The 26,518-nt window shown below is 38.9% G+C and overlaps 1 long non-coding RNA gene across 1 annotated transcript in view; it reads left to right on the plus strand.

Moving 5' to 3' along the window:
• LOC107311101 overlaps positions 1–26,291 on the plus strand; it is a 65,080-nt gene extending 38,789 nt beyond the window's left edge. The window contains exons 2-3 of the long non-coding RNA XR_004306745.1: positions 20,670–20,745; positions 26,142–26,291. This is a non-coding gene — a long non-coding RNA (uncharacterized LOC107311101). The remainder of the gene's footprint in view (positions 1–20,669; positions 20,746–26,141) is intronic.
• The last annotated feature ends 227 nt before the right edge of the window (positions 26,292–26,518 follow it).

A 26,518-nucleotide genomic window follows, 5' to 3' on the forward strand; every position in this document is an offset into this window, starting at 1 on the left:
CATTTTTTATTTTTTTTTTTTTTGGTATTCATTTGCTTTTTTCATTNCCCCCCCGCAACATACTGATTTGTACAGATTCACAATGTAAATGTGGAAGAAAATGTGCCAGTCTTAGAGAAGAGCCACATACGTGTTGAGAAGCATTCTGTAGTATAAAGGGGAGGGATGCCACCATCCCCTCACTACACTGGCCAAAAGACAGCTTAATGAAGGCAAGAATAGCAGCCAAAAGGGGGTTTATTGTGGCTGCTAATTCCTGAGATGCCTGCAGAGGAGGGGATACTATAAACAGATTTACTCTGTCTTGTTCTGAAGATGATGTCAGTGTGGTTGACTCTCAGGGACTTAAGGACTAAATGCTCTGCATGTCTTCTTAAAAAAATCTCTTTTACTGCATATCCTCAAACTTTTGTTTTTCCAAAAATGCTTCCTGATAACCATCTCAAATGATCAAATAATTGTAGAATTTCCTGAGTTAGAAGGAACCCACAAGGATCCTCCAAGTCCAACTCCTGGATCTGTGCTGGATCACCCAAAATTAAAATCTGAGAGTGTTCTTCCAACTCCAGCAGGCTTAGTGCCGTGCCCACTTCTCCTACTTTTGAGGAAGTAACTAACACCCAACTTGACCCTCTTTTGACATCTCCATGCTGTTCTCTCAAGCCCTGTTGTTATCACAGATAGCAGAGCTCAGTGCTGCCCCTCTATTCCCTCTGAAGAGCTGCAGGCTGCCATGAGGCATCCTCTCAGTCTGATCTTCTCTAGGTGTGCCCCATCCCAGGTACAAAGCCAGCCCAGTGGTACCCCCACTAGGGACTGATCTCCAGCCTGGTGTAGCCTCGTTTGAACCAAACCTGTCAGTGAATTGTTTCACCCACTGGATTATGTGTTTGTCTATCTGTACACGGGATGTTTTATCCAGAAGGATTTTGTGAGAAACTACTGAGAGCTCTACTAAAATTCTCAAGGATAACATCAACTGTCAACCCTTGGTCAACCAATTCACTAACATTGTCATAAAAAGAAATTAAACAGGACTTTTCCCAGAAAGAGAAAGGGAGAGGCAGAGGTACTGGGGCAGTGATTCAGGTCTCACAGGGCTGAGGGACATAATTTCTATGCATGCTTCCCTCCGTAGATACAACCTGTACAATCACTGTGCAGAGAAGATTGGGTAAAGGTCCCTTTCTTTTTCCCTCATGTGAAAAAGATGCATTCTACAACTGGGACTTAGTGCTTGTTGGGAGGACTGGGAATCTCTGCTTTTTAGTTCCACAAGAAAGTTTGTGCCAATGAAATGATGTTCTCATCACTCATCTTCTGGTGGACTTCTCTTATCAGGAAACATGAAAGAGGAGCTTTATCTTTAGTAGGAAAAAAAAACCCAAAAAAACAAAAACCCAAAAAAACTTCAATGTTTTTAAAACGTGATATATTGGGTTTAAGGAATAGCTGTATGAAGTTCAAGCTTGCAGTGCATCATCTTTACTGTTAACATATATTTGCCAAGCAATATGATGTGCTCAGGAGAACCATAGCTTGGCTGTGTTTCAGTGGTTTAATATTTTCACATTTCTCAGTGTATTTGATCTTTTTTATAATATTTCTTCAGAGACTGCTCTAAGTTTTAGTCTTGCTTTGATTCCTCTTATTTTGTTAGTTCTGTGCTATTTAAACTGCAGGATCAAGTAAGACGATAACCAGGTTAGCTTTTCAATCAAAAGAAATGAAAAGAAATAGAATGGTCAGAAAAATGGAAGGGATTGTCTCAGTCTCTGTAAGAACTACACATAGAGATATTAACTGATGGATTTTAATGCCTGTATTTTAAAGTTGGCTTATGTGACTTTTATTGGAAAAGCCCTAGAAAAACCTTAAAAATCCCTCCCAAAATCACGAAAAGATTGATGAAGTGGCTATTTGATTTAGTATTTGTACAGGCTGGTATTTACCAAAAGCAAAACCTCATATTCTACTCTGCATACTCCAAATCCACTTCCTCCGTTTCTGAGATAGGGCTGTCAACCATTTCCAAAGCTCTGTGGTAGCATGGTTTATAATTCTTTTGATAATATTTTCTCTAATAAACATAAATAATCATGAACTCGTTTGGTATTAGCATGGATGCCGTAAATATTTCCAGGATATTCCATCACTTATTAGAAACACTTAGTCATAGATCTAAGACTGAAACAGCAACATAACTGTGGATGAAAACTTGAAGGAATGCCATCCTGTGTTATGAAAATAAGTGCTGCCATGCATTGTAATATGAAATAGAGCAGGAGTGTGGCAAGTGAGACCATGCAGGAGATGAAAGACTGACATTGAGCTTGGAGAAGACTCCCCATAGTAAGTAATCTGGGGGCTTGCTGGGGCTTCAGGCATTGTGTTCAGGGTGGAAGCGCCCCTGCATACCAAAATAGAAACCCTGCTCTTTAAAACTATTGAAGTGACGTATTTCTTCATAGCTGCATTGAAAATAAAGCTTGTATTACAGTTGCGGAGGGGCAGTTTAAGCTTTCCTGTTGTTTCATTTTGAGTAAGTTTTTCCCTTTGCATTTTGTTTTTTGCTTCTTGAAGGGACAGGTATTTACATTTTGACTAGGGTAGCAGGAAGGCTTAATAAACTTCGCTTTCCTATTTTCTATGAAACAGGCTATTATTTTTGCAGTGATTGTATATGATCTTCACACTGCAAAAACACCAAATGTCAAATTCTAGGCATCTACTCAAATTGAAGGAACATGGCAGCTTTTTAATGAGTTCAAATATTGGTCTGTGTGATTGTTTTATTTTTGTGATTTAGTTCAATTACATCCTATTAGAACACAAACAAAAGCAATCATTTAAATATTTCTGTAGGTCTTTAACTGTGGTTTAATGATTTTTCCTAAACAGCTTCTTCTAATATCTTTAATTTGCGATATTTCTGCTGGTCCCAATTGTTCTACTAAAGTTTTGCAATGAATGTAAACCGCAGTGGTTTGTTCATTACACGAGATGCCTACAAATTTCTTTTTCTCTGTAGCTATGCTGTATGATTTTATGTGAAATTGATTCTGTACAACTGTAGCTAATAGCATTTTCCTGGAAAACATCAGAACATCTTGTACCAATGTTTACAATAAATATGTAAGAAGAAACAGATATCTATCTCACAGTTTCCAGGAAGATGTGAATTAATGCAGCATCAGCCTCTGACTATCTTCCAAAGGGAAAGTTTGGGTTTTCCTTTGTTTGTATGGAAACTTGTCATGTTCTTTGAATTCCCTTGATATTTTTTACAGACTTCAGAGCCTTTTTTTTTTTTTTTTTAGTGTTGTCCATCCATCAGACATGCTGGTCTTACATTCTGCCTGGGAAATGTTAATTGAACAATTCTGAGCTCAACTCCCCTCCTTCAAATTCTTTGTAAAAATACAGCTGTTAATAACGTTTATTTGGCTTCAATTTAGATATGAAAAAATCCATTTCAGGAGGTTACGGAAAAAAGGTTTAGACTTAATATGTGTTCCCCACATATTAAGAGCAATGGCATGTGCTGTAAAGAATGAAAACCACAACACACAGACATCGGTCCTCATGGGCTAATGGAAATCTAGACCTGATTAAAAACCCATTTCATGACTTTTTTATTGCAGGGGTGGGTTTGATAGCTGTCAGTGTACAGGAAAATAGCACATCTGGAATCTTACTGTGTACTTGTGCTGGCTGGTATAACTCAACCTGTGTGTCAGATTTTTTTATTTTTTTATTTTATTTTTAATAGCCAAGATTTATTTGTTTTCTATTAATTTTTTAAAAGTCTTTGGTAAGTATGCTTACCAAAGCATTTATTAAGTACTAAATTTTTATCCTTTGCAAATTAAAAGCTATATTTTAGTAGAGAGCAACTTCCTTTAAAGAAAAGTAAGAAAGTCAGGAATATGCTTTAGTAATGCAGAGAGTAAAGTTATTTGGTTACAAATGCACCCCAGTGGGATCCCAGGGATGACCATTTTGTGATTTCTTTAATAAAAGTTGCATTTTTCTTGTGGCAGTTATATCTAGTTATGGGAAGTCTAAAATGAGAACAAGTAGCAAACTCTCTGACTCACAATAATATCAGGAGTTTATTTTCCCATTAGGACAGTGTATACGCTTAGGAAGTTGTAAATATAGTTTAAAAACATTCAGATTTGCTTGTAAAATATGAAACTTCAATAAAGAAGAGGCTTGTTTCCCAAGCAGTGTTTTGGAGGAAAAAAAAGAACAGAGCTGCAGAGATCAAGAACTTCAATGCTGCTTTCAGTGTCAGATCCAACCAAAATTTTAATTCAGTACACATACTTTGTAATCATTCTTGAGTTAAAAGCAAGAATAGAGCAATAAAAGTAATTTGACACTCCCCACATCCTTAGATTTATTGTCTAGTTAAATTTTTAATGCTGCTGTTTCAGAGCTTCTCTAATTGTTCTGAAGATATATATAGTTTCACATATACGATCTAAAATCAATGACGGCCTGCATGTTGCCTGTCTTGGTTGGTCCTAAAAATGCCCAAAGATTGGGCTATACATATACGCTAGTAGCTAGTAGCAGGATAATTTACTCCACAAAATCTTTTAAGCTCTGTCCGACTTGGCAAAGCCACAAGGTTTTACAGTTCTTGCAGGTTACAGTTACCAGCTGAAGTTGTAAGTCTTCAATGGGAAAATAGCCAGAAGGGGATACATTCTAATCACATTCTATTATCTTCAAGATAGCAGTGTTTTTGAAGCAAATTACGTGCTGTTTATTAGATTTATATACAGTATATGCAGACATACATTTAAGTGTAATTCCAGTGTTAAAATGACTAGCTATAAAAGTCATAACAAAAGACCTCAGAACATCACTACGAAGTACCCAGAAAAGTTCAGCCAATTCATTTAGCTGATGTAAAGAAAAAGAGAAGTATCTTTTTTTTGGGGTGAAGCCACCTACAGGAACAATCATCCATCAAGTAGTCATAACCTTGACGTAGCAAAATGTCCACCAGTTTGAACTGGACGAAAACCAAGTTTAAATGCTTGCATGTGAGATTTTGGGGCCTTTTGTGCAGATTATATTATTTGTCCCCAGATATGCTGGTGTTTTCAATTTCTTGAAGGCTTTAGAGCAGAATGCAGTTGTGACTTCTCAGATAATTAGTCGTGTTTTACAAAATGTATGGTGCTCATTTCTGAGTATCTTAGGAAGAATTATGCATGAGGATTAAACAATACTTGTCAAAATACATGAGAAACACATACATTATGAAAAAATAACCTAGATATTGCGTTTCTTACCAAGGAGAAATCTTCAGATGTAGTATTTTATTTTATGATGCTATGGTGGAGATTTAGGTTAGATGTTTGGAAGAAATCATTTATTCAGAGGGTGGAGAGGTAGTGGCACAGCTGCCCAGAGAAACTGTGGTGCCCCATCCCTGCAGGTGCTCATGGCCAGGCTGGATGGGACCCTGGACAGCCTGAGCTGGGGGAGGGCACCACTGACCATGCCATGGGTTGGAACTAGATGGTCTTTAAGGTCCTGTTCAACCTAAGCCATTCTGTGATTCTGTGAAAACCCCGCTGGTGTGCTCTGCTTCCTATGTAGCCATAAGGCTGGGTGGGCTGTTTTCCTTCATGACTTTGCTTGGTCAGAGCAGAGAGAAAAGAGCCAGTTCTGCTTCACAGATCATGGCAAGTAGCTGTCATCAAGGCAGCCCTGCTGGGCTTATCTAGTGTAGGTCAGCAATACCTGGTTTGGAGAATTGATGCTGATGCAGGATGGGTGGCCTGAGCTCAGTAACCTAACAGGAAATAGGAGGTCACCCTGCTCCTGTGCAGTACCTTGCTCCCAAGGGCCATGGATGGAGCCTCTGCGCTCTGCAGGCTGTTTTGGTGGAAATCTTATGCCAGGTGTGACCTTTACCACTAGTGAATGTCACTCAGTGGGCTGCTGGTCACTAATAAATCAGAACAGTGTTGACTTTACTCATGTTTTAATTCTGTGGTGAATGAGGTCAAGTCATTAGCCATTGCTCTGGGATGCTAGCGAAGATCCATCAAATTTGTTTTCCTCTATATGCAGATACTGTACATTTGGCAGTGTTTGCATAAGCAGACAAGTACTGTTAAAGGTGTGAAAATATCCCCATAGCATGGCAGATCAAAAGTAGATTCCTGGGATTTGTGTAGAGGAGAGAGCCCAAAGGTAACCCCTTAGCCATCTCTTTCAGCCATTTTCACATCAAAATTACAGACTTGAATTTCATCAAAGCTTATATTTTTTGACATTTGGTTTTCCTATTCAGACTTTATGTGACAAGGAATATATTGTGTCCTCAAGTAGATTACTTTAGTTCTAATCTACCTCCCTAGTAAAAATGCACATTATTTTCAGTCAGATGTCTGTTCTAGCTTGGATTTTTTCTTATCCCTGTCTACAAACTTAAATTAGCTGGGGAGATTTATAAGATGAGAAATATTTTTGGCATGGATGAGCTTACAAAGGATGATCAAGTCAAGCATTCAAATTATCTTGGATAGTTTTGAATCTCTATAGTCTTTCAGGAAAGGACTGGTTTTCCAGCTCAGAAATATTCCTCTAATCTCTTTCTGAACTGTTCTCAGTTTCTGAACACCCCTTTTAAGTAGAAGTCTGCAAGAGATCTCAGGCTCAAAGGTACAGCAACTTTGTCCCATGCTTTTTTAGTACTCCTTGTGATTTACCTTGCAATGCTAAGATGCCTCAGAGTACAAAATAATTTTCCTTTAAAAAACTGGGATCTTTGTAAGCCTTACGGGGTTCTCTTTCAGGATGGTAATTCTCATCATTACAACTGTCACATCTTATTTGCTGCTGTCACTGTTTTCTGTTAAAGTGATGAAGCAGTGCAATGTCTGCAATTGTTAACATCATCCTTGGTTCAAAATGTCTTATGTTTCCTGGCAGACCCTAAAATAGGAGTAAATTGAGGAAGGCTGAAGCTTTGGCAACCCTGGATAGCAAGAGCAGAAAATTGCTGCCTAGTGACAATAATATGAAAGAGGAGGTGAGGATGACAAATGCAAGCCTGTAAGGAGACATCTCAAGACATAGCCATAGGAAGCTCTTGGGTAGAGAAGGGATTTTCTTGTGTCCCAGTATGGAAAGTTTGGTTGCATGGGCCAAAACTACAGGGCTTGCTTGGTAAAATACAGTTGAAAGAAAGAACACTTTCAGCCACCCAACTGAAGCAGATTTTCTGGTTCCAAGAATAGCATAATGGCATGACAAGCAATGTTTGTGGCAATAGTAGCTCTGCCACAATCTGACAGTCATAAAGCATTGACCTGTTGATATTAACTTAGATACCATTTGAAAGATCGTTATTGTTTAAAAACGTTCCTTTTTTGACATTCACAGTAGCTCTGACTGTTGTACACCTTTATTAACTCATGTTCTGTATAAACTTCTGCTCTTTTGTTCTTTGTGGAGAAATGTTTGTTGTCTGCTTGCAGGAAGGAAGCTTTCAAGCCTTACACCTCAGATGACAGGAAACATGATCTGTCATTACATGCCTTGAGGGTTTTAAGCTAGCCTGAACAGCAGGTCTCTGGATGAAGGACTATCCTTTGAGAATGGGCCATGTCTGGCAATGGAGTCCAGTGACATTGCTGAACAAGAGCGTAAAAGCAGTCTTTTGCTTATGTTAGATTTCAAAACAGTGAACTGGACTCAGGTTGAAGATGATTTTTATAAGTTAATATTTTGTTCTTCATGGTTGCTAGTCCAGCTTATTACTTTCTGTAGCTTATTTTCCCTTTGCTGTCTTAATTGCTTCCTCAAATTCCACCCACCTTTGGCTTTCCCACTCAGCTGGAAGTATGTGTCTAAATGTCAATAGAAAATACTAAGCGAATTCAAAAAGGCTCTTATAAGATTCTGTTGCTGCTAAGGTGAATCATCTATAATGTACCAAAACCACAGAGATGCCTCATCTAAACTAAAGCCAGTTTAACTAATGTGCTGATGGGAATGTTCTGTGCCTGTAAGCGAGTTCACAGACTTCCTGCCAGAAGGGGGTAGTTATACAAAGGCATCTAATAAGCTCTAGAGTTTGTTTCATGGAGTAGAGGTTTGAAAGCTGAGACAAACGATAGACTTTCTTCCAGAAATATAGTTCTGTGACATTCAAAGCTGGAAAACATTATCCCTAGTTTATAAACGGGGAACCAAAGTGTGGAGATGATTATCTGGTTTGCCAAATATTTCAGAGACAGTATGGAAGACAACTTATGTGTGACAACCCTTCCAAGGACAAATGATACCTCTAATGTGTGTAGAGTTGCTTAGCTCCTTGTTGCCTAGCAGAATCCTACACTTCCGTACTCACTGGCTTTAAAAAAAACCACCTAATCAAAATTGAAGTCTTTTTGTTGTGTAAATACAAACACCAAATGGAAGGAAAGGTTTAGCTGACCCTGGCAGTTTTAATAGCTATATCAATGTCAAGCATTATTCTTCCTTATTCCACTCATATTCAAGAAAAGCAGAGATTTACTACTTCTTTCCTTAATGGAACAAGTCACTGAAATATTTCAAATGATGGTGCTTTTCTAAGCAACCTAGAATAATTAACTGCACTAAAATGCTTCCTGGCTTGTGTTACCACAAAAATTGTAAAAACTGTTTTACAAGCTGTTGCACTTTATTGCAAAGCAAACACATTAAAAACATTTAATGAGCATTACTTCTTGCATCTTCTTGTTAATTTATATAATTTGGTCCTATGATAGAAACAAGAATTGTTTGTTTGGAGTGGCTTAATATGTTTCTTAGTAGTTATGGTCATGCTGTACTTGTAATGTAAGCCCAGATAGGAACTCATGATTATAACAGTCCTATGATATCAAGAGAAGTTAACTTTGTGTTTGCTTAAGAATGTGGGAAATAAACTATTTGTGACAGAGTAGAATGCACAGAGTTTAGTCTATCTGATCATAAACTGGAATTTGACATTTCAGTGCTTTGCAGTCCTCACATCCTTTGTATAAGGGACCTTACATCTCCTCGGTGTCCTTTGGATTCAGCGTGGAAGCCCCAGGCAAGTGGTAGTGAGGTGGCCACATGTCACTAACTGCTGTGTTGCACCAATGGGTTCAAAGGCCCTCCTAGGTAAACAGCTCAGAATGGTAAGGGCATGACATAGATGACCCAAGAGATCATCTCCCTTCTCATTTCCAGGCTGGATGGTTCAGGGCAATGCTGATTCCAATTACAGCTTGAGCACAGCTGCCAAATTCCAGTGGCGCCCACATCTTAGGCAGGGCTTTACTGCCTCTTTTCCTGTATCACCAGGCTGATACAGAATATATGCAACTGATTTGGTAGATATATAGATTCAAGAATAACTTGGCTTCATCTGCAAGTACTGTTGGCAATTGTTCAAACCTTTCCATTTGTGTGGATCTCAAAGCCAGTCTCGCTTCATCTGTAAATGCAGTTACTTGCCTAAGTCATGCATGATGCATTGTAATAGTTATTTCTCCAGTAAGTTTAGAACTGTTGGACAACTTTGTGCTGGACCTAATCGTGCTTCTTGACAGCCACCAAGGAGTAACGCAAAATTTGCATATGCTTGCCTTGTATTTTGTGTTACAATGTGGCTCTTTCATGTTGTACTTTTTGTCATCAATAGTTTCTGTGTGTCAGTTATCTTTGATTGTGCTGTTCTTATGTATCTTGGATACAAATGAAATCTACAGGCTCAGTAGGTAGAGCTTTATGAACAGAGCTGCGAGTTTTCTACTGTGGGAGTTAAAAAATGCACTAAACAAAAACCAGTATTTTTATGTTTTAAATTTCTGCTCTAATAGAGTAGAAAAAACGGTGAAATAGGAGAGACAGGAAATGCTTAGTGCTAAGAGAAATGTGAAAATGAGGTATGAAAGAGACTGGGGCAGTATTTTCTTTTCTTTTAGCCACTCTGCATAAGGCTAATAACCAGGTGCATATACTTACAGTAGTTTACTTTCCATATATTAGTGAGAAAAAAGTCATACCTGAATTTTAGGCTGGCTTCCTGATGGTGCCATTTTCCCTGTTGTTCTTCTCTGTTTTTCTTTACTGCCCTCAACATCACTGATGACAGCTTGTATTTATTATGATCACTCTGGTTTCTTCCAGAATAAAGGGCAAGGCTGAGCCCAGTTTGGGCTGGAGTATCAGGTGGAAGCAGGACATATGAAACTAAGTTTAATCATGTCAAAATAATATCTGGTAGCCTAGGGAAAAATGCTGCCTCTTCAGCAAGATTAAATAAGTCTGCAGGTGATATTGCTGGAGCAATAACACACCCTTCAATTCACTGAGTGCAGCTTGTGATAGGGCCATGATGTGCCAGCTGGATAGGATCCTGATAGAAATGTCTATAAACCTTTTTATTAAACATGATTCAGCTTGTCTTTCCTTTCCCCTGTGCTGCTTTCTCTGAATTGCAATTTCTATCTTCTCTTTTATATGGTAGGAAAAATAACTCAGATGAAAGCTTTCATTCTTTGCCTTATGAACCTTTTTCCTCAGACCCCCTAATGGGAAATTGTTCCTGGAAAGTTTGGACAGTTCCTCTGCTTTCCTTAATACTTGCAAACACAAAACCACTGATTCAGAAGATATGTTTGTGCTGCCATATACTGTTTGGTGATTTTTTTCTTTTGTGACTTTTGCCTGTCTCTTTCCCCTCTCTTCAAGGCTATTTCCACAGCTTGTGGAAATATGTCACATTTCTGTGGTGCGGCAGAGTGGGAGGCAGCAAATCTAAATCTTATTACCAGCTTGGCCATAATATTCCTGTGTGAAAACAGGCAAGTTATTTATTTCTGCACTGATGCAATGATGTTAATCACTCTCTTCATGGGGCAAAGGGGAGCCAATCTGTAGCACTGTCAGAGTGATTGAGCAGCTCAGGTGAGACTCTCAAAGCAGGTCTTTGTTGTGTGTTTGCGGACTTCTGGGCAATACAAAGCTCCTTGCTGGGACGGAACAAGTGGGCAGTAGCTGCTAATATCACCCAGATACCCTGGCATTCAGTCGTAAGGTAGCCCCAGAGCAGATTTTCAGCTCTTCAGCAGGTCCTTGGCTGAGCTGACCCCATGGTCCACCCCTTCAAAATGTTGATATGAAATGTGGGATTAGAAAGGCTGAATATCCCTGTTATGAGAAAATAAATGGAAATGAAAATACACTGAGCTGTCGTGAGAGAAACAGAATCTCAGCAAAGAGGACTGGGAGAGAGCAGGTGGTCCACTCTTTGCCAGATGCAGGTTTATTCCTGCATGTTTGTCTAAGCTATGCTTTAAAAAGTCCCAGTGATGGACCAAGCTGGCACCGAAGTGCAAATATTAGGGTTGATTCAACTCATAATGTGCTTTTCAGCCATCTTCTGGTTCCCCAAAATAAACACACTGCAGGGGTTAAGGAGTGCATTCCTCCTCACACGTGTCAAAAATCTCTGGCTTTCTGTTTGCTCAGTTCCCCATGTCCTATAAATTGTGCAAACTGTGTTCAGCTTGGATACATACTGCCTTATTTTTCCACTTATTGCACAGCTTGGTAGTGTTAGAAGAGCTGTATTTTTTTCCACCTCATCCTTCTTCTTGACTTATTCTTAAGCATTTTATCTAAATGAGACTATAAACCATAAGTATTAATTGCAGCCTTTCACGCTTTCTTTGATAGTGAGTATTGCTCATACCACACCTTAAAATGGATATACTAACCCACTCCTTTGAGTACAATCCATCTTTGTGGAGTGTGCAATAAAATGGCCCACACTTGGGGCTGACAGGGGTTTAGAACAGATCTAGCAAAAACCTCACCTGGTGCACTGAAGTGTAGTTCTACTGAGGCAAGTGTAATTTCATCATTCTGCCTTATTGATCTTTAAACTCACAATTAATAAGAACTTGTTGAAAATCTTTAATTTCATAAATTCTCTGTGCTCCTTCCTAACTTTGTGGCAAAGAGAGTTATTTGAGTGTTGATGTCTTTCAAGAGCAGCCTTATCTATTTTATGGTATTATTTGTGAATTCTAATCTGTCCCACATGGAGATGTCCCCCTTAATGCTGAACTACACTGAAGAATAAAGTTTTCTGAAGTGTACGAACAAGTTCAAAGGTCTTAAAATTGCATTAGTCTGTAAGGTGTAGGTGGTTTATCGGAGTTACCAAAACAATGCTTCTATTTGCACACAGCGTGCAATTACATACATCCACCTTCTTCAGGGTAGAATCGAATCAGCTTCTAGAATTCTTGATAGTTCTGTTGTTCAGCTGTTCTTGATATCTGCATGTAACACAGGATAGTCTGTAAAAAGCTTGCCAGGCCTTTCTTCTCTTCCTCAGTGTACAAGGAACTGCATTATTAAATGGAGCAATATAATGTGAAATTGGGGCTGAGTGATGTGGGTTTCAGGGAGAAAACGTAGTAATGAAGGTGTAGTACTTCTGCAGAAAATCACCTTATCTCTTTATGCAAGACTTCTGAGACTGGCTATGTAGATTTTCATAGCTGGAAAGAAACATGATACTGTCTGTGGCCTTTGTGGACCAGAGAGCAGGTATGACATGCTCACTTTCTATCTATTTTCCAGATCCAAGAACGCTAACATCTTTCACATGCAATCACACCGGTGTTTATATTATTTGGAGATTTGGGGTCTGTTTTGATGCTTTATGAAGTCTGACATTGCTTGAATAAACAAATTCCTAATAATTGATTAAAAAGCTTGGTTGTACCACTTAATCTGTCTGTGCAGAGAGAGGCATTTTTCCTCTGGGAAAGGAATAATGCAGCATTTAGTTAATCAAGTTTTAAAAGCTGTGAATTTAAGCTCTTTGGGATATATACGTTACCAATTGCAGGAAGTTGGGAAATAAAAGGAACTTTTCAAATAAAAAGATGTCAATTTAATAGCAAAGGAGCTGGAAACAGATGTTTCACGCAAAGCATAGGAGTTGTGTCATTCCTTTAGGTTTTCAAAGTCACTTCTTGTCAGATGCATTGGTTAAGAGAGAAAATTAATGAGCTGTGTTAAGTTTTATTACACAATCTTCTGATGTGGGAAAGCTTCCCTCCAGGAACAGCTCTGTGCATGGCTTAACTGATTTAGGCATGCCTGCTGCAGTACTCACCACAATGTGTTGGAGATCAAAGTAGGGGGAGTTATTCAGGTTTTATGGCAAGGTAATTAAAAAAATATGGGGAATATTACATATAAATCATACTTGCATAGATTTGCTGGCAAAATAAAATCAAATAAACACATTTGAAGAAAAGAGAGTGGGAAAACATTCATCCACTTTCTTTACTGTTACAGATGCAAAGCTGTACCCTGAAGTGTACACAGATGATCTCTTTCTTCCAGAGAATTTGACCCAGTTCTGTTTTTGCGGTGTTTTCATTTAACTAATTAACTAACTAAATAAATAAAAAATGTCATACCAAACCCTCTTATGTTGTGATAATGTGAAGACTGGAATTTTGCACTGGGTATAATAGATGGAGAGGTGGTCCTAGAGGGCATATTGATTACGCTTGATTTCTGAGGTGATTTCGCCTGAGAATTGATTCTCACAGAGGTAGGCTTGTGTACTTGAGCATTTATCTTGTCAGTAAAAATTTAGTAAAATACAAAAAAGACACAGCTGGCACTGTAAGTAAAGTGCAATTTTGGACCAACAGCTTTTGAAAAAGGAGGTGAAAAATCCCTAGAACACTGCAAAAATTTCTGTTCTCACACATGCAGAACTATTCAGGTGAACATCTATGAGTTCAGGGAAGGATTGTAGCTTGTGCTTTCGTGCTTACCGTCACATAAGGGAGAAATGGATGCATACCCTGTACTCCAAATAAGGGCTCAGAGATTCCGAACTAGAAACAGGGAGAGATGATGCAGTTGTAAATGATGAAGTCCTGCCTGTGAGATGCAGGAAGTGTTTCTCTCTGGGTGGGAGAGAAATGAAGAGTATTGTGAAACTTCTGTTTAATCAGAGCAGAGCTTCCACATTTCTGTCACATAAATATGCAGAAAGGATAAGCTTATAGCTTCAGCTGTCCTGAAGGCAGTGACACCATAGGAAGACAGAACACACATGCCTGTATAAACATATACACAGTTGTAGCCAAAATGTATAGCACTGTCAAGATTGAGCTTTCTTTTTCCAAGGATGTGCATGTACCCTCTTTAGTCTAATTGGTTTTATGACTCTACATGCACAAGTATACGAAGAAGAAAGAAATATAAAATACAAGTACTGTTGCTTTTGATGTGAAATAATAATTATTTTCTTGTACCAACTACAGGTCCCTGGGAGGGTACATGTAAAGTTCATAATGTAAGCTACATGGCTGGAGCACTGGCAACAAAATAAGCAGAATATGTTTGGCTGTTGTTCTAGCAGTTGTTTCTGCAGCAGTCCTAATCTGCATGAAAGAGGGGCTATTGACCGGCATCTCTGCATGTATAAAGAGTTCAGTTCAAATAGTGGAAGCCTACATGAAGCATCAGGTGAAAATTCCCTCGTGCTCTGTTCTTTCGGTCGGTGAAATAATTTTCATGAAAAAACCGAGGAAGCCACCCCAGAATGTCAAATGTTTAAATGTACTTAACTGTCAGTCTTGTCCTTATGTTAGTGCTCAGGATGGTGGGTCTCATCCATTGCTAATAGTTTTCAAAGACCCAGTAGATGTTGCATGCAATTATGATAATGAAGATGTATTAAATATATATTATCTGAATCTAGAAGATGGCCAGACCTGGAAGTGTAGCAAAACTTTGTTGTTTTTGCATGCTCTCTGATTGTGCACTGCTATTGTTCACATGCATACAGTCTTGAAAAGAAGGACAAGAAAACTCATTGAGATTTTGAAACAACAATAATATAAAGCCCTTTGTAAGATTTAATATAAAATCCTAACAGTAAAGAATTTGGTGATGCATCTGGTTCTTGTTTGGTGTACTTCTACTGCCACAGTTAATATAGTGTTTGCAGTGCACACATAAAGCAGATACTTCCAGATTCCTCTCTAAAAGAGTTAAATTTTTTATAGTCAAGTGTGCTATCTTTCCTGTTTGTTTGCTTGTTTTCCCCACAATTTCTGTAGGTTGCATTTAATTTATGTAAGTTACTCTTAATAGCTTTCAGTAGGTTTTGCTACATTATAACGGATGATGTAGTTAGTTATAAAGAAGGCTATAAAGATGCTTCTAAGATATTTCTAAGCACGAGGAGAGTCTGTTCTTCTTGGTAATTACTGAAGTCTATGGAAAAAGTAAGTCTCAAACCAGGTAGCTGGTCTTACAGTAATATCTAAGTTTTTTCTGAAGTCTGACCCTTCTGAGTTCAATTGCACCCATAATTCTTTTTGTATCCTTGAAAACATCATTGAGCTGAGGTTTTCTGGATTTTGCTGCAGAAGTGCTACATGCATACACAAGCATTTTCTACAAGGTGTGCTAGGTAGGTATTTACCACCTGGACCTCTAAGTCCAGCAATAGGTAAGTCCTCATGTTTAGGTGGAAGCTTTGTGGTTTTTACTGTCTTATATGGGGCTTATCTTGATGGCTTCAAATTAGAGAACCAGGGACAACATCCATCCTTCTTTTGTGTCTTGATTTGCTGTTGCATGTCTGCTCCCCAGTTGTGTATCCTGAAGTTTCAAAATTAGTTGGTGCTACCCGCCCTGAAGCTGCTGCTGTTGTTGGTTACATTTCTCTGCATCTCAGTTTTTCCTTCTACTTTATGTGGAAAAAAGAGGTGGCATGGTGGAGATGTCTTCTGCCAACCTCTCTGCTCTGATGGAGGGACTGAGGGAGTGCAGGACAAGGCTGGACAGGAAATCTGCTGATAATTCATGGCTCAACCTCTCTGTTTTCTCCTGGAAGGAAAATGCTGGAAGTCATATAATCATAGAATCCTTAGAGGTGGAAGGGACCTTGAAAGGTCATGTAGTCCACCTCCCCTGCAATGAACAGGGACATGCACAGCTCAGCCAGGTTGCCCAGAGCCTGATCCAGCCTCCCCTTGAAAGCCTCCAGGGGTGTGGCACCAATCTCATCTCTGGGCAACCATTTCCAGTGCCTCACTGCTCTCACTGTAGAAGACTTTTTTTCTTATGCGAAATCTAAATCCACCCTCTTCAAGTTTGAATTAATTTCCCCTTGTTCTATCACCACACACCCTGCACAGAGTGAGTTCCTCGTTCCGCTGAGCACCCCAGTACCATGTAGCAATCCCTGTCTGTGTGCTGCTGCTTTTCTTCAGCAAGAAGCCCTGGGGGCTGCAGGCTGAGGTGTCTGTTTGCAGGGAGAACCCTGGTAGATGTGAGCTAAGGACTTCCTCCTGAAATGGGTGTGAACCCTTTTCTCAGCTGTATTAAGGTCAATACCTAGACAAGGCTGGCTCTTAAGCAGTTAGCATTTCTCCCTTTGTAAAATGCCTTCATCCCTGCAAAATGCCTTGAAAGTCTTAACTAGAAGCTGCTATAAGAATTTGAACTTTATTGTTGTTATTAGCTTACTACTGAACTAGAACATAAAATTTATCCTGGACTTTTTCTCATGCCTGTTTCTGCCTCACAGGAAGCCTATATGGACCCAGATCCAGGCAGATTCACAGGTGCTGTGTTTCTCAAGGTATAAATCATTTTAGACACTCACTAGGTTTAGTTCAGATGCAGTTATCTTCTCAGTTTGGAAGAGAAGCTAGCCATAGCTGTTAAGCCCCATTTCTGGACATAATTTTGTTTGCGCATTAATCTCAGTGTTGGCATGAAAGTGTTCACCAGAGGTTGTTCTATCAAACAAGCAGTGGCTCCTCAGTAACAGTGGCTGAGAGCTGTGAAGGGGAGACAGGACTTTATAAAAACTGCTCACTGGTTCTAAAAGGATCAGATACAGTGGGGAGCCTGCTCTGAACAATGGGGATGATTTTGTGATGAGGTACATGGCTTGGGCAATCTGATTATGGACCATTAGATTCTCACACCACCCTGGTGTCTGGATTTGCTTTTTGCCTGTTTTTAATTTGATTTGGGGTTTCACTGTCTTTTGCTTTCAGTTGTCTATACTGATGGGATTTTGATAGTACAAAGCCATGTAACAGAATCGTTTTGTGTAAATGGAGCAACATTAATTTATGTGAAGCAAGACCGTGCCTTTCTGACAAAGATCTCTCTAGTCTGTTGATTAGATGGATTAGATTAATTCTGTTGAACATTTTATGTTAGTAGTTATTGATTTTCTGATAAGTGTAATGATTAGGTAATTATCTCTAAGTCCTTTCTCTTCTGACTGCTATGTTTCATACATGGTTTTATGGATTAGATAATGGCATACACTTATGTAGCAGCACTGTGCTCCTGTACAAGATTATCCTCACACGTACATTAGATGCACCTCATATTCTAGCATGGTATTGGTTAAGCTGACATACACCAAGGACCTTGCTGACCATTTTCTGGTAGAGGTGTCCAAATGAGTGCCTAACACTGTGCAATGAGGTTTTCAAGACAAATTCAATTACATTAACAAAGCTGTTGGAGGAAAATCTTTTTATGTTTTTGAGCAAATAATGCCCAGTGCAGGTACTTTTCAATGGCATTTCTGTTGTTATTGGGAGTGGTATTACAACTATAGGTGGAATTTCTGGTGTGACTGTGTAAAGGCACAGTGCATCTGCTCTCCTACATGTCATGATGTGCTCAGGAGTTAGAATACAACAAAATCTATGAAAACCAGAGAGAAAATAAATGTAAAAGCTGATCCTAAATCTTTTAGTGGCGTTACTTAGTTTCTCAATTGAGTTATAAACAAACATGCTTGTTTGCCTCCCTCTCTTGCAACACAGTTCCCAGATATCCCCTTCTCTGTGTCATTAAAGAGTAGTTTTCATTCAGTTTACACATAATCATTTACCTTTAATGTATACATTTACAAAACAGTAAAGCAATGTGAGTTTAAAGGCAAATTCTTACCAAACATGTAGCAAATCAACACATTAAATGTCCAAAAAGCAGCCACAAGATGTTATTTGAAAACCTGAAGCTGCACAGTTAGAAGGAATTTTAGTTCTTTGCAATTAACCCTACTCTAGTAATCCTACTGCAAGAGGGCACACACATCTGTTTGTCTTTGCATGCAGTTTGCACTGTGGCAAGATGAAAATCAGAAGCAGAGCTAACTGCCCTTCTAGGAACTCCTGGATCTAAAGTAAGATTACAATCTTGGTATTTAGATTGCTTGAAGGTCGAACAAATAATAAAACAGAATAAAAACCTACTCAATTGTCACTAAATTCCAGTGCAGAAATTATAGTTGAAACCTCCTCAATACACTTCAAAAGTAGCTTGTGTTATTTTCTGTACTTGTTCTTGTATTCACTGTAGGTAAGCGACTGCTTTTCAGCTTTGAACTAATTATCATTCCTGAAAGCATTTTCCAGACCACAGCCCCTTTATGGACTGGCTTCTGTGCTCAGTAAATTGCAGGAGCAGTGTTATGAAGTAGCTCTATAGAAGAAAAAGTGGAAAAAAGGAGGCAAAGCACTTTAACAGTGCACTGAGGCTATGATTAGAAGAGTGATAAATAGTTACAGTAAAATGATTAATTCTACAGCTTTTTCTTTAAAATAAGGTGCAATATTGTTTCACTGTGGAAAGGTGAGTGTTGACCTCTTTTCCCATGTAACTAGCAATAGGACTAGAGGGAATGGCCTCAAGTTGCACCAGGGAGGTTCAGGTTGAATATGACGAAAGGTTTCTTCTCTGAAAGAGTGGTCTGGCACTGGCACAGGCTGCCTATGCAGCAGGTGGAGTTACCATCCCTGGATGTGTTTGAGAAATATTTAGATGTTGTACTAAGAGACGTGGGTTAGTGGGACATATTGGTTGTAGGTGGGACGAGGTGATCTTGGAGGTATTTTCCAACCTTGCTGAGCCTACAGTTCTATGCACACCCTGGCCTCTATCTGTGTACACATCCTCACTGCATATTCTTATATTGGCAGAAAGCAGGTATTGGAGTCTTTTTTGCTTTGTGTTTGCTATGAACAAGTTTTTTGGCCTCCACGTGACAGATCAGCTATTTCTCCCCTGTTGCTCTCAAAAGTTTTTATAACATCAGCCTTAAAAATCTTATTTCTTTGGCAAATTTCTCCAGAATAAAGTCTGCCATAAAGTGGAAGAAAAATGCCTTTAGGCTTACGAATTCTTCTTTGCTGTTATTTTGAGAAGTGTCTGTGTTCATTGTTTCTCTGAAATCTGAACTTTTCCCACTTGTAGACAGTTAACTCCCTGAGAATCTCGCGGGATCGGCATTAGCTGCTGATCTCCTTGCAGGAGGACGGGGTGTGCAGAGAGCCAGGCCACATCGATCCAGGCTGTGGGGCGTGTTTAGTGAAAAATCTATAGAGCTCAGCTTAGGGTGTCAGCTGTCAGTCTGCCGAGCATCTGTCAGGAGAGTATTTGCTTCACTGCCATTGAATGTGAGTAATGCTTTCACAATATGGCAGTGCAACGCTATAGATTACAGTTGTAATGGAGCACATCCTGAACAGCTGAGCCAGCTCTCTCTCGCTCATTCAATAGCAAGAGTTGCCTCTCTAAAAGAGCTTGGGGGATTATGTACTCCAAACAGCTGTCTATAGCACCATGGATTTATTTGGGCTAAATGAGAACTTGCTTTCTTTAGCTAAATCAAACTTTATCAGACAGTTTTACTGTTGGCAGTTAAAATAAAATGTGTTTGCTGAACAGTAAACACCTTGTTACTGTTAGGAAGGATTATATAAACAAAAGGCATACACAATGAAGTCTTATGCCAACTGACTTACTGTCAAAATAATATACTGCTTCTAGCGGAATTGTGCTCACTTGAAGGAAATTATAGGCCTAAAAACACATCTTGAGTGACAAAGAAACCATTTTTCCACATATAATCTTTAAAAAGTTTAATACGCAGTGCCTTGTAGAAGTGGTTTCAGAGACCCAGGATGCTGTATCCCTATAAAGGAAGGTTAGGAACAACTGAGTGAAATCTTCACAGTTTTACTGTATTTGCATAATGGTCTGGCTCACGGAGATTCAGCATTTTCCTCTCTATGACATATGTGAAAGTGATTTTATTGTACACCAGAACCTATAAACTCTCTCTTTTAAGATAGGATATGATTTTCTTCCCTCAGTTGTTCCACTATATTATCTATGCAGCTACAGAATGCTCATGAGCAACTTAATACATATTACAATAATATTAAGAGATTTACATTTCATAAAACTGCTGCTTTTCAATCCTCAGTAAACTGGAAATAAGGCAGCCTTTCTGTTTTATAATCACAACAGAGAAGGAGGGCAGGTACCAAGTCCAGCACAGTCTCTGAAAGGAGTATCGCTGACTACAAAGAATTTGGGGATAGTCTTCAGAAAGTTTGAAAATGAGTTTATTTTCTTTGTGTTGAAAACAGAAGTTCCACTTCAGGAAAGCATAAATTGATGTTATTTAAACTTTTTCACTACATATTGAATTCTACCATGCAAAATAATTTGAATTTCTTCCAACTAACATTTAGAACAACAAAATCCAGCTGAAATGACTAGAAAATGTCTTCTCCTTGCAGAACTTGCTGTATGACCTCAGTGCAGACTGGAAAGATGAATGGAACCTTGATGGAGCTGTTGACAGAATCTGCAATAGTGAGTTCTGTTATAAAAAGCTATTTGAGAAAAATTTTTAAAAAGATTCACATGTAAATTATTGAGGACAGATACGTAATCTACAGAAATATGTGTCACTGAAAAAATCTGTTAAACATAGTTTAGTGCTCTTAGATTTATTCATTACTAGGAAAATATCTTTCTCTAGGTGGAGAGTCTGCTGGAAGCTTGAAAAGGGGAACTTTAATGTGCCTTATAAATTCTCCTTTAGCCATAACTGACTGTAGCTGAAGTTAGGATGAAGAATTCTACACATCTCTCTACTGGATATGGATTATTTTCTGAATGTTACACTCAGTCTTTGAAATGCTCCTTTTCTTTTTGAAATCTCATTCTAAAACTCATGTGACATTATTCTGTGGACAAATACACCAATTTTATTGCAATTACTTTCTGCAGTTCTTTAGTTTTAGTTTTTTAATTTGAGGACCCAGTAATAATCCCTCTATGCACCACATCATGGCTGTATAGTTTGCAGAGCACTAAAATATAGGCAGATTCTTTGAATCCACCTTCTTAAAAAATAGTGATGAATGAAAAGACTACTTCTAATTTATCCTTCAGTAACTGACAAGGGAAGATACCTGGTTAATAAATATCACTGCTGTAAATTTAAGGACAGAGCTGTCACCTGGTTGTGCTAAACTGACAGGGGCATTTAGATTTCTTTCCATAGGAAATCAAGGATAAATTGACTTAATGAGTATTTGCTGTTGGTCTTCTTTAACAGTGTATATAATTTATGCTGTTGCACAAGTACTCCATGTTGGCTAATTAATTAGGGTCAAATCTGTGACAGGTTCACACTGTTGACCTTTGACATAAACCTGAAGGATTAAGAAAGATGATCACCTGTTTTAATTATTTTCCGAATTCAGTTTTAAAAGAATGCGACTATGGACAGGGTACTTTACAGAGAACATGATACCTTAGTGTTTTGTTCTTCCTTCAAACAAGGCATTAAAAAACTTACTGCTCAAAGAAAGGGTCTGTCATTTATGAAACTCAATGCAAAGTTGGTAGCACAGCATACTTCTTTCTTGCATATATCAAATTCCTGCCTTCAGTGTATGATAGCAGAAGAGAGTTGTGACAAAGGGAGGTGCATAATTAAAATCAGTTCTCCCATGCACTAACAAGAGCCAGAGAGAAGCAATTAGCATTTCCTGAGCGAGCTGGGCTATAAGAAGCAGGTCAAGTGAAGCACAGTTTCCTTCAGATTTACGTATTTTTCCCATCCATTTTCTTGGTTGCACAAAACCTTGACACTTGGAGGGAAGAGACAAAATGTGTCACATGTATTTGGAGCTGCTCACATCCCAACTATTAGGCTTGTTCATGCATTCTCTTTGGCCAGGTGCTACTGCTTTGTAGAGTGTTTAATTGCAGAATTCTGCTTGCCCCCTATTTGGGCTGTTGCACTGATCTACCTACTGATTATCACTGTTTCTCTAGGAACTTCGTTATCTCTGTGACCTGTAATCCTCTGTCAAATGTGGCTGACATTTGGGAAAAATTTCAGAAGTTAGAAGGAGACAAAGTGTGTGATTGCACAGGCTCATTTCCTCAGGGAAGAGTAATACACAATAATATATATGTATTTGCAGTGATTTATCTGGTAACATATGTACCAAAGCTGTAGGTAACTTGAGATTTTGTGGTACGTATAAATGCTGTGTTCTGCGAGTAGCAAAGTGAGCTGAAGTTAATAAGTTGAAACATGAAGGAGCTCAGAATGTTCTTACTTTGGATCTGCTGCCAGAAACATAAAGTATGTTACCTTCAAAAATATGAGCCCTGTCTTCCAGATGATGTGTGCTTGGCCTTTATACAGGGATCAGGATCTTTGCTTTTCAAAAAAATAAATGGACACCTATGTTCTGTCTTCTATCTTTCAATTATTCTCCTTGGGAATTAGACACAGAGCATAAAACCCCAAAGTAAAACTAACCAATATCTCTAGATAGTTGCTTTTCTGTATTTTCCTAGACTGCATTCACCTTAATTTAAGCTAATTATCTTTGGGGCAATTATCAGATTCTCAGGCATCTCTCACTGCTGTTCTAGAGTCCTGGTTGTTCTTAGTCATTATTAAAGCAAACTCCAGTGATTCTACTTTTAATTGACATACTGGTGGTTTGCAGCTGTTATGTGTTTCTACCTCTGACAAACATACACATCCTTAGTACTGTTCACTGGATTGTGCTTTTGGTTGAACAGAGTCTGATTCACATACCTGCTGCAGCCACTGACATAGTGCAGTCCCTTGTAACAGCAGTCCCCCTGCAGTGTTTATTTCCATCTTTCAAAGTTCAGGTGGTAAGGACAGCTAGCACTTCATCAGGTGGTGATGAACCAAATGCTTAGTGCTCTTTTGCTCCACATGCAAAAAAGCAGTGCCTTTAATTTGTTAAATTAGCATTTGGTTGTACAGTCAATAATTTCTCATAATTTGGGTCCCTGAAACTAGAATATCCTTTGGGTTCATATGAAGCATAATGAGGTACAGGGAAAAAAGTGGTCTAGTCTAGTTCTTTGGTTAGTTAGGATAAGGGGGAATGGCTTTATACTAAAAAAAAAGGGGGAGATCTGAATTAGATATTAGCAAGAAATTCTTTAATCAGAGGGTGGTGAAGCAGTGGGCACAACTGCCCAAGGAAGCAAGCTGTGAGTGCCCCATCCCTGCAGAAGGCCAAGTTGGGTGGGGCTCTGGGCATCTGAGCTGGGGAGGCAGCCCTGCCCCTGGCAGTGGATGGAGTTGGGTGTGCTTTAAGATCCCTTTCAACCCAAAGCATTCTGTGATTTATGGTGTCTTCTTCTCAGAGGAGACTTGAGGAAGAAAGTGCTGAACTGCACGCAGTAGAAGGTCTCCTGGGGAAGGGATGTAACTAGAAATCAACAGACCAAACATTTAAATCAAAAGGCTATTTCAGGAAGCCACACAATGTGAAGTACATGTACTTTCTGATGTGCAGGCAAATTAGTTCATATCAAAAATAGGTTATATGCTTTGAATCGTTAAAAGCTCCATAGCTCTTTAAATAACTGCCAGCCGCAATATGGTTTTGCATGTTTTTGGTAACACGCATTAGTTCTGACCCTCCTCCAACTGAAATCAATGGGAATTTGGCCAACTACATCAAAAGAAACAACAGTGGGACATGTAAGCTTGATGCAGATGACTGATTATTGAAAAATATGTATTTGTATGCGTGAGAAATAGGACAAAATAAGAACCAGGAACATAATCCCCATTTAATTTAAATAAATGTTTGGATTTATTTATTTATTTATTTATTTTTTAGACTGTTCCAGAGCCGATTTAAAACTGCATTGAAAGCTGCCCTATTCCATTTCCCCCTTTTCAAGATGGCAATAGTTTCAGGAAAATCAGATTGACCTGTGAGATTACTGGCACTGTGGAAACTGAGAGCACATCAGCATGATTAGGAACTTTCTCATGATTACTGAAACATCGGACTTTTCCCTTGATTTGATCTCAGATGTAAACTTTGATCCTAAGCCTAAAATATGCACTATTGTAATGTAGTTATCTCTAACCTGAACCACAGACTGAAATGTATGCTCTGGAATCTCCTGAGAGCTCTCCAAGCTAGGCTATAGCATAGAAAGTCTTTAGGACTGACTTAACTAGGCACTGAGAGATGGAGTGCCCTTTGTCTCCCTGCACATGAGATCAAAGGAAATAACCTGGGGAAAACACACAGTTAGCACAGCAAGGGAGAATACCTGTATGTGATCACTGGGCATCTACGTGCAATAGGGAACTGAACAGAGCTGAATCCAGAGGGACTTCTGAAGGTGTGGGGGAGAATTCTACTAACAGATGCATGGCTGTGTATAAGACACAGCCGCTTTTTGTTTCTCCCTCTCTGCTTTCCTAATTCTAGAATGTACCATTTTATCTAAAATGATTTTGATGGTAATGCTGTGGATTTTGCTTTATGCAGCTTTTGGTGGTGTCAGCAGCAAATATGATCTTTTTGGGATATGTTTCTGATTGCATTGTTTGTAAAAATTGGACTACCTGCATCTGCAAAAATGAATAAATAGATCAGGAAGCATTCCATCTACTTTCCCAGTTCTTACTTTCTACTAATATGCTGTTTCTCACTGCCCATGCCCCTTAGACTATCACAGACACCCATAACAAAGAGCCTGCGCTGCATTTAAGGCCTTCAAAATAAATAGAAAATAACTCTATTTTTTTTTTTATTTTTTTTTTTTTTTTCCCCCACCCCTAAGCACTCACATTGGTTTCTTCAAAATTAGGACTCAGCAAATAGTTGGAATACATCTGTACTCAGAGGAATCCACATCAGATCATAAATTTGTTCATGTTAAATACAAACATATGAATGCACTCTTACATCCAGGGACTATAGAGGGGTTTAGAATTTGCACACTTCAGTCTGTGTAATGCCAGGGCAATGTTTCACTCATCTATGTAAATAGAAAGCAGGCCTGTTGCATTAAAGGGATAAGTATCCTTATGCTCTGCATAAACATCACAGGATTCAATTTTGGGAAGGAATCACGTAATTTGTCATATCTTTTATTGTGATTGACTTCAGTGACGGGCATATACAAACATGATTTTCCACTCAGTGTACCAGTTTGTCTCTTGGTGTGTATTTGCTGCCAGGGTAGCGGAAAAAAGATTAACTTAGGATATGCAAATCTGCTTAACTGACTAAAGCAGGACATGTTTCCCCATCACAGGAGTAGTTCCTAGCTTGGCTATGCTGCGTGCAATATAGAAGTACTGGGAGTGTGTCTGTCCCTCATTACTTCCCCCTTTCCTTAAGAACAAAACAAAACCAAAACCAAGCAACTGATAAGCTTTCTTCTTAAAGTTTATCATTCATAGAAGAGGGTAAAAGTGAAAACAGTTGACCCAAAGGCCCCGTGATCTGGTCTTTGCTAAGACAGTTAACCATAAGTTTGTACTTTTTCAGATTTGGCAGTTGTAATGAGAGAAGAGGATTTTGGCTCATGAGGGGTGGCAGCACTGGCAGTGTGGGAGGTGCCCTTGGAAGACCTCTCTCATGCCTCCTGGGGCTGTGGGAGGAGATCGAGAGATTTGCTGTAGAGCCCTGACCTCAAGCTCTATACACCAAGGTTATTAATGTTATGCCACATATTTAAGAAATATTTGTCATGAAATGTCATTTATAACTTTCTCACCCCTGGAACGTCATTCTTTCTCTTCTCCTGGCAAAAGTGGAAAAAGAAAAAAAATAGTCTAAGGAAGCCTAATTGTATGTGTATGCCAGATGGAAGTTTTGCTAAGCCATCCACTTATTGTGAGTTGTCTCCCTTGGGGGTATTATTTATCATCTTTTACAAAACAGATAAAGAGGATTTCCTGCTTCAAGAAAACCCACAGAACTTTGGGCCCAATGCTAAAAATCTCCTATGAGGACTCCCATTGAAGTCAGTGAAACTCCTTATATGGGAAAGCATCTGCAAGATCAGCTACTAGGAACTGGAAGGAGTGTACAGTAGATAGGTAAGTATAATACTGGGAAAAGGCAACAAGATGAAGAGAAACCAGGCTGTTGTAATGTGAACATCTAGATGTGCCACCTTCAGAAAACAAATTATTTTATTTATTATTTTATTCATTTTTATTTAGGTTGTGTAAAGACATTCTTCAGTAAACTGGATTTACTTGGCTGGACTGCATAATGTTTTGGCTCTACAAGTTGGAGTTATTTTACTATGAAAG

The sequence above is a fragment of the Coturnix japonica genome, chromosome 3, assembly GCF_001577835.2.
Source record: "Coturnix japonica isolate 7356 chromosome 3, Coturnix japonica 2.1, whole genome shotgun sequence".
Taxonomy (NCBI): domain Eukaryota; kingdom Metazoa; phylum Chordata; class Aves; order Galliformes; family Phasianidae; genus Coturnix; species Coturnix japonica.